This window comes from Henckelia pumila, chromosome 3, assembly GCF_033568475.1.
Source record: "Henckelia pumila isolate YLH828 chromosome 3, ASM3356847v2, whole genome shotgun sequence".
In the NCBI taxonomy this organism is placed as follows: domain Eukaryota; kingdom Viridiplantae; phylum Streptophyta; class Magnoliopsida; order Lamiales; family Gesneriaceae; genus Henckelia; species Henckelia pumila.
Genome location: NC_133122.1, coordinates 137,427,314 through 137,439,516, shown reverse-complemented (window position 1 = coordinate 137,439,516; position 12,203 = coordinate 137,427,314). Strand labels below are relative to the sequence as shown.

Genomic DNA, 12,203 nt, shown 5'->3' with positions numbered 1-12,203 from the left:
ACGGTATGCCCAAATTTGCCACATAGCTGGCATTGAGGACGATTTCCATTGTTCCAAAAGCGACCTCCTCTATTTCCTCGACCTCGACCACGAGTAACTTGATTCTGTGAACCATTGTGAAAGGTGGATTAGAGGGTGAAGACCCAGATCCACGGCCTCCAAATTTTTTGTGATGAAAGGCAAGATTTGCCATGGGAGCAGAAACATCTGATGTAATATGAAATTGGTCAAGACGAGCTTCTTGTGCTTGAAGAACAGCACGAACTTCATCCAAAGAGAGAGGTTCAGTGCGATTAGTGATATTAACCACAACAGAATCATACTCTAGTCCTAAACCAGCAAGAATATGGAGAATTTGGTCTTCATTAGAGATACGATGACCAGCCAAAGCAAGAGTATCCGCTGTTGTCTTCATTTTTGCGAGATAATCGATCATCGTAAGACCACCCTTTTTAAGATTTTGAAGCTGAAGCTTAAATTGCATGATTTTGACTTGTGATCTCGAACCGAATAAAACAGAGGCTGCCTTCCAAACATCATAGGCTGTATTGCAGCCGACCATTTGAGCTTGAATATTTTCAGCCATGGTGGCCAGGAGATAAGAGAAAATCAACGAGTCCTGTCGCTGAAAGAGGACATATGCAGGGTTGAGAGACCCTGGGCGGCCATTTTCTGATGGCAAGAGCTCAGATGGGCAGATCACTTTGCCGTAGATGAAATCTTCAAGCCCGAGTCCACGAATTCCAGCTTCAAGTTGTTGCTTCCACATAAGATAATTTCCATCGTCCAAGCGTACAGTAGCTAGCTGGTTTGCCGGATTGATGAGATTTGAAAGAGAAGTAGGGATCAGCGGTGGTGGGTTAGGCGAAGTGAAAGAAATAGAGGAATCCATAAAAGCTGTAAGCTAATGGTTTTGATACCAAGTTAAGATAAAGGTGAGAAGAAAATATTATATTATTGAATGAATTTACATCATTGTTTACTGTACAATATATAGACCTAAAGAATCCATTCGAGAATCATCTAATGACATCAGCTACTAACAAACTAGTAACCATAATTTCTACAGTAAGCTATTTACAAAACAATACAATTAGTATTAATATTCTAATACTTTAACAGTGGATAATAGGCATCGAAGCTGCGGAGTGGAGATAGGCAAGTGCACCAGCAGATTTCTCAGATTCCACACAATTTCCACTCCCAAGTTCCCAATCAATCACTACAAGAACTTCCTGAATCGTCCTGTTCTGAAAATTCTCATCCGAAAAATCCAAAACCCGAAACTTAAACATGTCCTGATCCCCAAGAAAAGCGTATCCACAAGCAGCAAAACTCCAAACTGTAGTATGGTTTCTTAGACTCCCGAGAGCCGATCCAAAATTCTTCAAACCTTTGGGAATCGGAGTTTGACAACAGCCAATTCCAGTACAAAACTCGTCCAGTAAATCGCTCTTCTGCGAACAAAGAGACAAACATCCGCTGGTAAAGTTCCTGCCACTGTTACCAACAATCACAGCCAAATCATCGCAACCCACAACTGTAAACCTGTTGAACTCCGAAAAGCTGTACGGGGATCCTGTCAGGTCCATGGCTGCAGTGTTCTTCCTGGTGGTAATGCCTGATTCTGTGTAGCATCTCGCGGCGACCGAGTTTTTTACGCCTATTTCTTTATCCGATATGCTGACAACTTCAAGATTAGAAGGTGTAATGGTGAGTTTGGAACTATCACAGCTTGTGTCGAACCAGGGGCCAATGGAGCATCCCGAGTTGTTTCCGATACCGAAAGGAAACGGAACAATTACATCTCCGCACTTGGTTTCGCAGCCGGGTTTCGCTATATTGGATCCTTGGTTGAAAGTTTTTCTTAGGACAGGAGAATCAGTGGAAGCTGGATTGGGAAGGGGATGATCAGCAAATGCCAACGAAAGGTACAAAAGCATCAAGATTACAGATTCGGGGAGCTTGTTTTTTATCTTCATGACTCTTGTGCACTGGAAACAGGAGCTGCCTCCGAGTTTTTGTCGGGGAAATACAGAAAGTGGTACGAGGATTGATGAAACCAAAAATCACTTGTATATGACACGTTGCTTCCGCAAAGTTCGGAGTATCAACAAATCCTTGTGTGTTCCCGGTGGAGATCTTCGGTGGGTTGTTCCTACGTCACAAAACAAAATCAGAGGAGCCGGGAGGGTTCCCGGCGAAGGCACTCCGACGCTCAAGTCAGTTATTACTCAAGGAATAATAATCGAGAGTAGAGCGATATAGTGCTTAAGAAACTGTGTACCTTAATAATGAGGTGACTTGAGCTATTTATAGATATTCGGAGTGTTTCACGGGCTCGAGCCTCTTATGGGCTTTTTTAGAATTCAGGGCCTGCTTGAATTAAATATATATAATATTTAAATAAGCTTGGGCCTCACAAATATTTGGAGTGGACCTTCATGATGGGGCTCAGGCCCAGTTGAATTTTTAGGTGTAACCTATCATAGGCCCCCCACTCTCGGGCGTGTCGCGCGTATTGAGAGGACCGAGAGTAGATTTTTTATCGGAGTATCGCTAGAAATTTAATTGCCGAGAACGAATATTATGAGCCACTGCGAAAATTACGGGGATCGACCTGCCCGGTCAGGTCGCGGGGATCAACCAGAATATTAATTGTCGAATCCCAATAGAATTCTAATAATATTTTCAGAAATCCAGTAGAACGCTATCAACTACAGTCATTATAAACTCAGCAGCACAGTACGGTTTCATCATAACCTACTAACGTGAAATTATTTTTCTCTTGCAGTATTTGAGTGCTTGTGTTCGAAAATTAAAGCGAGGGTCAAAATAATCCTATGGCAGGTATTAATCACTTTTCCTTCACGTGCTTTCAATTGTTATATTATAAGAAAAAAGTTTATCTCCCTCTCTCCTCTTCCCCTCTCTCCTCTTCCAACGTGAATATGTGTATTTGGAATGTATGAGTCTATGGTGTGTAAATATGCCCTATCTATCCAATCATCCCCACCATCTCCAAGGACCTTCATCCCATCACCGATCGACAGCTAGGTACGGCGGCGTGGCGACGATGCAGGGAGGAAAAGAAAAGGCGGCGGAAGGAGGAGAAGAGGCGACGACGGCGGACCGAAGGATATGTAGGCAGCGGCGCACGGATCTCGGAAAAGAACTAGTGATAGCCGCGCAGCAGATCTCGGAGAAGAAACAAGTGACGGTGATGCAGCTGTGACGGGAAGAGGACGGTCGCGCAGCAAATCCGGAAAGGAGGAGACGCAGCGATGCTGATCCATAGAGAAACAGCAGATCCGACGGCAACCTAGAGGGATGGAAGGAGGTAGCGGCGCAGCGGCGACGGCGTGGCGGCGCTGGCGACTTAGCGGCACAGAGACGATAAATGCTTGGGCCGTGAGGGAGATTGGATAGATACATATACTTATACATAGACATATGCATGTATACATATATTTCGCTTACTAATTTGCAATTATTGCGTGTTTTAGTGTTTGATAATAATTATTTTAATTTTTGGTTTAAAATCATGAGTATTTGATTTTTTCACTCCAACTTCTTTGTCTAACAGGATCTAATTAATTGCCATGATCGGTAGTTGTATATGATATATATATTTTGTGCAGGGTATCCGCCTCGTGGTAAGATAATGTCCTTGTTAAGGGCGAATCGGAGTAAAAATTTATCTCCTTGCACGGAGTATAGTAACAATAGTGATTTTGATGACCGTGTTTCTCCTTTGAGTGATATAGACGTCCCTTTGCCACGTGACGTGGAGATTTCGACTTCCTTAAAAATTGTTAGTGAACCTGACGAATGTGAAAGTAGTAGATCCGGAGGTTCAACGGAGGGGGTTGACAAGTGTGTAGTAGGCAACTCGGAATTTTTAAAACCTCGCGAGAAACTTGATTTATTGTCAAGATATATTATGAAGATTCCTACCAAAGAGGATTCTTGTCAGAACCCGCCCGCGGGTTATTTCACCGTTTACTTGGAATATTTTAATTATGGGTTTTTGCTCCCTCCCAATGCCATTTTGACAGAAATCGTGTGTAGGCTTGGTGTGAGTTTTAGTCAGTTGACTCCAGGGGCTATCCTTGTATTTTCATGTTTTCTTCGTAGAATGAGCGAAATTCAATTGACTCCGAGCGCGGAGCTATTTTTCTCGCTCTTCGTGGTGCGTCGTTCCATGCCCGAATCTTATATCTATTTTCAACCTCGTGTGGACTGTAAATTTTTATCCCGTTTTTCCTCTCCAAAGAGTTCGTGGAGATCGGAGTTTTTTTACGTTTGGGATTATAGCGGGGGGGTTCCCACGAGTTGGAGTCCAGGGCCTAGAAAAATCATACTTGGTAAAACGCACCGCACTTTGCAGCTTGACTGTCGATCCTTAGGTCTTTTTAATGAAATAATCGATCCTAGGAGTTTGGTTCCTACTGGTAATGCTTTGTCCAAGTTGAATTTTGATAACTGTAGTTTGCGTCTTCTTGGGATTCTTCTACTCGTGTTAATTTAAAATTTATTCATCATTTTCTCTTTTCTCTCTGTTTTTCTTTTTGTAGGTGATAAAATAAGTTTGGCGGAGGTTCGCGCTTGCATAGAGAAAAACGAGAAGACTCCATCAAAGATGTCGAGAAAAGAGTCACCAATGGATCGAGGTAATCACAATTCCCAAGGGATTCCAAGGAGGAGGAATTCTCCCGGGCCATCCGACCGTGTCAATCGTTCTGGTCCTCCATCTAAAAATACTGACACTCGTGACCGAAGGAATGGTGGTAGAAGAAATTATGCTGATCGTGATACCCGTATTAAGGAGAATGATAATGGTAGAATAAATCCAAAAAAAAGACGTGATGATGAACGAACAGTTCCTCCCGACACTTGTGAGAGTCGCCACTTGTTCTTGGAGGGTGTGAATCATAAGAATAATGCTGGCTCTTTTTGGGATTTGAAGGATCCAGAGATTGGTTGGAGAACCGGAGCTAATCTCATTGGAGATCATGACAGGTTGCATCTACTGCCTCAGCCTACCGAAGTATTAACTCGGTCTCTTGCCTCGTCTGCCTTCCAGGTATATTATTATATGTTTGTTACTCGTTATGATTTTTATGTAGTAAACAATACTCTTTATCTATGGGTCTTTGCAGATTTTATCGCTTGCCCAAACTTTTCAATTTCGCGAAGAGAGGTCTCGAAATTCCGGGAAAAAATTTGATGACGAGCTGGCGTCATTAAGGGGTGAGTGCAAAAGACTCGGCGAGGAAGGTGCTAAGGCCTGAGATGATTTTCTCAAGTTGCAAAAGGAGCTTGAAGAGAAATCCAAAAAGTATGATGCAATATGCAAGGATATGGAGCTACTTAAGGGGAAACATTCCCGTGAATCGGAGACCGGTGAAACTTTTCTCAATTCATCAGTAGGCAAGAATCACTTGCGAAGTACCGGAGAAAAAGCAATTGAATGCTACCGAGAGTCCACAACTTTTAGAGATGAAGTGATTCAGCGGGCGATCGTTATTCATGATGAAGTTGTAGTGGATTGCCGCAAAGAACTACGGAAAACTAAACTAGTTCCAGAGGAAATTATTATGATGATTCACCCAAAAATTCCGGAGCCTAGTACTGCCAGAGTTGAAGATGACTCGGATCTTCCCTTAGGAGATTTACTGGGAGGTCTGGGTGATGAGGAGATGATCGAAGCTTTGCGTTCGAATTTTTAGCTTATACAACCAATAATGACGGCGTGTGTCGAAACTATATGGAGACTACTCTTTGGAGCCGTGGAGCAGTTTATCTTTATTATTTCTTGCCACTTTTGGGCAAAAATTTTTTTTTTGTGACAGAGTCAAAGTCATAGACTTTTTTTGTTCTTTTTGAGTAAGTAAGTATTTTTCGATTATCATATCTCTTTTGCATTTTGAATTTGCTATTGCATACTTGTTTGATGAATAAAATACTATCGCTTTAACAATGGAGTACTTGGGAGGGGATCAATCTCCCAGGATTTTGTCTCATGGGGAATTCCTAAACCCACTTGGTGCATGACGAGGTATCCCGGGACTTATAATGTTATTATGTCGCCCTGACCTCTTACAGCGTCATAAGTTCAAATGTCCCAAGGGGCTGGCCAGGCCTCTTATTGTTGGGAATTTTTTATGATTGCTAGGGTCTATGACGTTTATGTCGTAAGTAAGCGTTAGTATAGGAGGGGAGATATGATATGCTTTCGACAAAGTAATCTGTTTATATAAAAACAATAATCAAATTAGTTGAAAAATGTATCACAAAATTGTAATATGAAAACATAAGGAAAATATGCTAAAAAAGATAAATTTAGCCTATTATTAACGAGAGTTGCAGTTTATGCATAAAACTTCTTCAGGTTGGCCACGTTCCAAGGCCTGGGAAGTATTCTTCCATCTGAATGTTGGAGGCGATATGTTCCCATCTTCACAATCTCAATTACTTTGTAGGGGCCTTCCCATTTCGGATCCAGCTTGCCCACAGACTTCAAGATGTCAGATTTTCTCAATACAAGATCTCCTACTTGGAAAGATCTTGGCTTGACTCTGTCATTGTATGCTTTAGTCATACAAGCTCGATATCTCTCGGCTCGTGTCGAAGCTTCATCTCTCAGTTCATCCACCAAGTCCAATGAAATTCGGAGGGCTTGGTCATTCCCAGATGAAGTGTATTGTTTCACTCGCCATGATTGCTCTCCGATTTCGGCAGGAGCCACAGCTTCCGCTCCGTAGGCCAGGTTGAAAGGAGATTCTCCAGTTGAAGAGCGTGGAGTGGTTCGATATGCCCATAGAACACTTGGAAACTCATCCACCCATTTTCCTTTGGCATTGCCTAGGCGTGTTTTGAGGTGCTGTAGAATGGTCCGGTTGGTGACCTCGGTTTGCCCATTTGCTTGAGGATTCCCTACAGAAGTGAAGAACTGCCTGATAGAGAGTCCTTTGCACCAGTCTTTTATCTTCGCTCCAGAGAATTGAGTTCCATTGTCTGAAACCAAGGTCTGAGGAATGCCAAATCTGCATATTATATTCTTCCATAAAAAATTGATTACATCTCTCTCGGATATTTTGGCCAATGGTTTAGCTTCGACCCATTTGGTGAAATAATCCACAGCTACTATCAGAAATTTTCTTTGTCCGGTAGCAGGAGGAAAAGGACCTACCAAATCCATTCCCCATTGAGCAAAAGGTAGAGGACTTTCCAGGGGCTGTAAGATTGTAGCCGGCTGGTGATGGAAGTTAGCGTGCTCTTGACATGCGTGACAATGTTTTGCTAACTCAATAGCGTCTTGCTTCATCGTTGGCCAAAAGTACCCTTGGCGCAATGCTTTCCCCGCGAGAGCTCTGCCAGCTAAGTGATTTCCACATATTCCTTCATGAATTTCACGGAGCACATAGTTTCCCTTAGCTGGCGTTAGACACTTTAGGTAAGGTGAAGAGAAACCTCTTTTGTACAGTTCTCCGTCAATGATCGTGAACCGAGCAGCTCTCACTCTAAGTTTTCGAGCTTCGACTTGGTTAGCAGGTAGTTTCTCTTGCTTTAAATAGTCGATTATTTCATCTTTCCAACTAGGATCTTTGCTGTCAGCACAGAAGATTGTAACATCACTTCCATCAGTTTTTTCCTTGCCATAAGTTAGGAATGTAATTTTCCTACTATCAATGTTGGCCAAGGAGCTTGCTAACTTGGCAAGGCGGTCTGCTGACTCATTTTCCCCTCTAGGTATCTGCTTTATATCATAGCTGTCTAAACGCAAGAGAAGCTCGTTCACTTGAGTGAGGTATTCAAACATTTTATCTTCCTTCGCTTCATAATTTCCGTTAACCTGACTGACGATAAGTTGGGAGTCACTGTGTATCGTTAGTCTTTTTGCTCCGACCGACAGGGCCAATTTAATTCCCATGATGAAAGCTTCATATTCTGCCTCATTATTCGTTGCAGGGAATAGAAATTTGACGGCATATTGAAATTTATCTCCCTGTGGGCTCTCCACAATTATACCTGCACCGCTTCCTGTAGAGGTTGATGACCCGTCGACATAAACCATCCATGTTTGGGTGGAGCTTTCTTCTTGAGTTACTGTCATTTCTACTAGAAAATCAGCCAGAATTTGTGCTTTAATTGCTGGACGCGGGCGATATTCAATTCCATATTGGCTCAGTTCAACAGCCCACTTAACCATTCTTCCTGATGCTTCAGGACTCGAGATAATTTGTTTAAGAGGATGATTGGTGAGTACAATAACTGGATGAGAGTGAAAGTAAGGACGCAATTTTCTCGCTGCAATTACCAAAGCCAGTGCCAGTTTCTCGATTTTTGTATATCTTAATTCTGCTCCGTGTAAAGTTCGACTGATATAATAAACTGGTTTGTGCTCACGTCCTACTTCAGAGACCAATACTGCACTTACCGCCTCCGCAGATATTGCCAGATAAATTAACAGGGTGTCACCTTCGTTTGGTTTTACCAACAACGGCGGAGAGGTCAGATGCACTTTCAACTCGTCAAATGCTTGCTGACACTCTTCTGTCCATTGAAAACCTTTCCCACTCCTCAACATTTTGAAAAATGGTAAACCCTTGTCTGCAGATCTTGAGATAAATCGGTTAAGGGCGGCCAAACGTCCTGTCAACTCTTGGATGCCTTTTACACTCTTCGGAGGATTCATGTTTAAAATTGCTTTGATTTTTTCCGGATTGGCCTCTATTCCTCGTTCTGACACCATATAACCGAGAAATTTGCCTCCTCGTACACCAAAAGTGCATTTATTCGGATTAAGTTTCATCCTGTATTTTCTGAGTATACTGAAACATTCCTCAAGATCTTTCAAATGATTAGATGCTTGAATACTTTTGACGAGCATGTCATCTATATAAACTTCCATGTTACGCCCGATCAAGTGTTCGAACAGGGTATTTACCAGACGCTGATAGGTAGCTCCAGCATTCTTCAAACCAAACGGCATTACATCATAACAATAAATTCCCTGATCGGTGATGAAACTTGCTTTTTCCTGGTCTTCTGGCGCTAGGCCGATCTGATTGTATCCTTGATATGCATCAAGAAAAGTGAGCAGCTCGCATCCTGCTGTCGAATCGACTAACAAGTCAATTCGAGGGAGTGGAAACGGATCTTTGGGGCATGCTTTGTTGAGATCAGTGAAATCTATACACAAACGCCACTTTCCTCCAGGTTTCGGTACTAAAACCACATTTGCAAGCCAATCTGGGTATGAAACTGGCCTGATGTACTTTGCCACTAAGAGTTTCTCCACTTCCGCGGCTATATGCCGATTTTTCTCTGGACCAAATGCTCTTTTCTTTTGCTTCACTGGTCTCATTTTCGGATCAACACGGAGGTGATGAAGCGCATATTCATGAGGTATTCCTGGCAAATGCTCATCACCCCAAGCAAACACGTCTAAATTGCGACCCAGAAAACTTTTCAACTTCTCTTCCAGCTCAGGAGGTAATTCGGTCCCGATCTTTAGGGTTTTCTTGGGATCAGTTGGAATGATTGCCACATGTTTCAGAGTTTCGGTTGCTGTTATTCTCTCTGTGCTCTCAGCTTCTTCATCCACCAAATGTATTCCATTTTCACGCAAAAGCTTTCCGGGTTTTGGTGGTTTTTCCTCACTAGAGACTTGTCTTTTCCGATTTTCTGACGAACCCCGCAGAGTCACTACATGACACTCTCTAGCTAGACGATGATCACCAAGGGCTTCTCCTACTCCTTCTGGAGTCGGAAACTTCAGCTTCATATGATATGTTGATCCGACGGCTTGGAATATATTGAGACTTGGTCGTCCCAATATCACATTGTACGCAGATGAAGCTTTTACCACAAGGAATTTCACCATTTTAGTGGACCGCTTGGGGTAAGAACCCAAGGATAGAGGAAGCGTTACCTCTCCCAAAGCTTCAACTATTTCTCCGGAAAATCCGACTAGTGGAGTGTTGACTGGAGTTAACTGTGCATTACTAATACCCAACTTGACGAATGCATCATGAAAAATTATGTCGGCCGAACTTCCTGAATCCACTAGAATTTTCTTTACCCAAAAATTGGAGATTGTGGCTGAGATGATTAAAGCATCATTATGGGTACCCCGAGGGTTCTCCAGATCTTTGTCACTGAATGATAATCCATCTTGGATGGTTCCAACTTCACATATTGACAAGGATGTGGGGCTGGATAAATTGTTGGTTCCTTTTGCTGCTCGCAGAAGAGCTTTTCTTGCATTGTTCGAGTCGCCACAAGCAGGCCCCCCAGTGATTACGGCGATTACCCCTCCCGAGGGCAAATTTTCATCCGCCCGTTCATGCTGTTTCCCAGTTTCGTCATGGCGCTTTTGATAGTCATGTTTTGGTTGTTCGTCCCGACGCCTGTCATCTCGTTTTTCACCGCGGGACTTGTCCACGAAATTTCCCAAATGTCCGCGCTTTATGAGTTTTTCAATTTCTGCTCGCAAACTGAAGCAATCTTCTGTAGTATGACCTTTATCTTTATGAAAATGACAATACTTTTCCGAACGTTGGCGCTTTGGGTTATTCTGCATTGGGCGAGGGGGACGCAACAATCCTTGTTTTTCAGCCACTACCAGTATATCGGTCAGACGTGCATTGAGGGGTGTATTCTGGAGACGGGGGCTCTGTGCTGTTCGCTTCTCGTCTCGCTTTCTAATATCTGGTTTATCTTCTTCTCTCTTTCTTTTATTCAGGTAGTGTGGTTCAATAGATTCTTCAACCCGAATGTATTTCTCAGCTCTTTCCAGTAATTCCTCTAGGTTTTTGGGCGGCCTTCCCGCTATTGATTCCTTAAACTTCCGATGACGCAAGTTTTGCTGCATTATTCCAGCTAACAAATCATGGTTCACGTGTAAGACTTCATGCACCGCATGAGTAAATCGCCGAACATAGTCCCTCAAACATTCTCCTTCTTTTTGAATGACTGTGAACAAATATGCTGCTGTTTTTGGGTATTTTTTGTTAATTGAGAATTGCTGGATGAAGCAGTCAGTAAGTTGCTCCAAATTGGCAATAGATCCAGAGGGTAACTTGTTGAACCATGTGTGTGCTCTTCCAGATAATGTTGTTCGAAAAATTTTACAGTATGCCGCATCTGTGATATCATACAAATCCGCTTTCGCGTAGAATTTGTCAATATGGTCTTGGGGGTCACTCGTTCCATCGAACTCAGGTAAGCTGGGGATTTTGACTCCCTTTGGTAATGATTCAGATAATATGTCATCAGTAAAGGGGCTTCGGCGTGACGGCAAAATTGCGGACATATTCTCTCCAGTTATATGTGTGCGAGATCCATCCTTCCGAGCTGGATTAGTGATCTTGTTTTCGCCAGAAATGTCATGAACTGTGTGAACACTTGCTTCACCGTCTTTCTGAGTAGTATTTTTCTTGGTCCCCCCTTGATCTTTATCATTCACTTTAGATTTATCTTTATTTGGGTCTCCGTTATTAGGGTCAAGAGATGACGAGCCTTCAGTCTGAGCCTTTTTCTTGCTGCTTTTGCGCTTGTGGGTTTCTAGGTACTGAGCAACTGCATCTTTTGCTGCAAGTGCGGCTGTGTTTTCCATTAGCGCAGTCAAGTCTTCACGGGTGAGAGTAATACTCGGCGGTGCGTTTCCATTGTTAACATTTCCTTGAGACATTTTTGAAGTAATATGTGTTCTCAATGACGTAGTGAACGGTTTCCCACGGACGGCGCCAAGCTGATGAAGCCAAAAATCACTTGTATATGACACGTTGCTTCCGCAAAGTTCGGAGTATCAACAAATCCTTGTGTGTTCCCGGTGGAGATCTTCGGTGGGTTGTTCCTACGTCACAAAACAAAATCAGAGGAGCCGGGAGGGTTCCCGGCGAAGGCACTCCGACGCTCAAGTCAGTTATTACTCAAGGAATAATAATCGAGAGTAGAGCGATATAGTGCTTAAGAAACTGTGTACCTTAATAATGAGGTGACTTGAGCTATTTATAGATATTCGGAGTGTTTCACGGGCTCGAGCCTCTTATGGGCTTTTTTAGAATTCAGGGCCTGCTTGAATTAAATATATATAATATTTAAATAAGCTTGGGCCTCACAAATATTTGGAGTGGACCTTCATGATGGGGCTCAGGCCCAGTTGAATTTTTAGGTGTAACCTATCAAGGATT

General features: G+C 42.9%; 1 non-coding gene across 1 annotated transcript; it reads right to left on the bottom strand.

The window, feature by feature from the left end:
• Positions 1 to 245: 245 nt before the first annotated feature.
• On the bottom strand, positions 246 to 374 carry LOC140893659 (small nucleolar RNA Z247). The gene has a single exon (XR_012153252.1). It is a non-coding gene; the product is annotated as a small nucleolar RNA Z247 (small nucleolar RNA).
• Between the last annotated feature and the right edge of the window lie 11,829 nt (positions 375 to 12,203).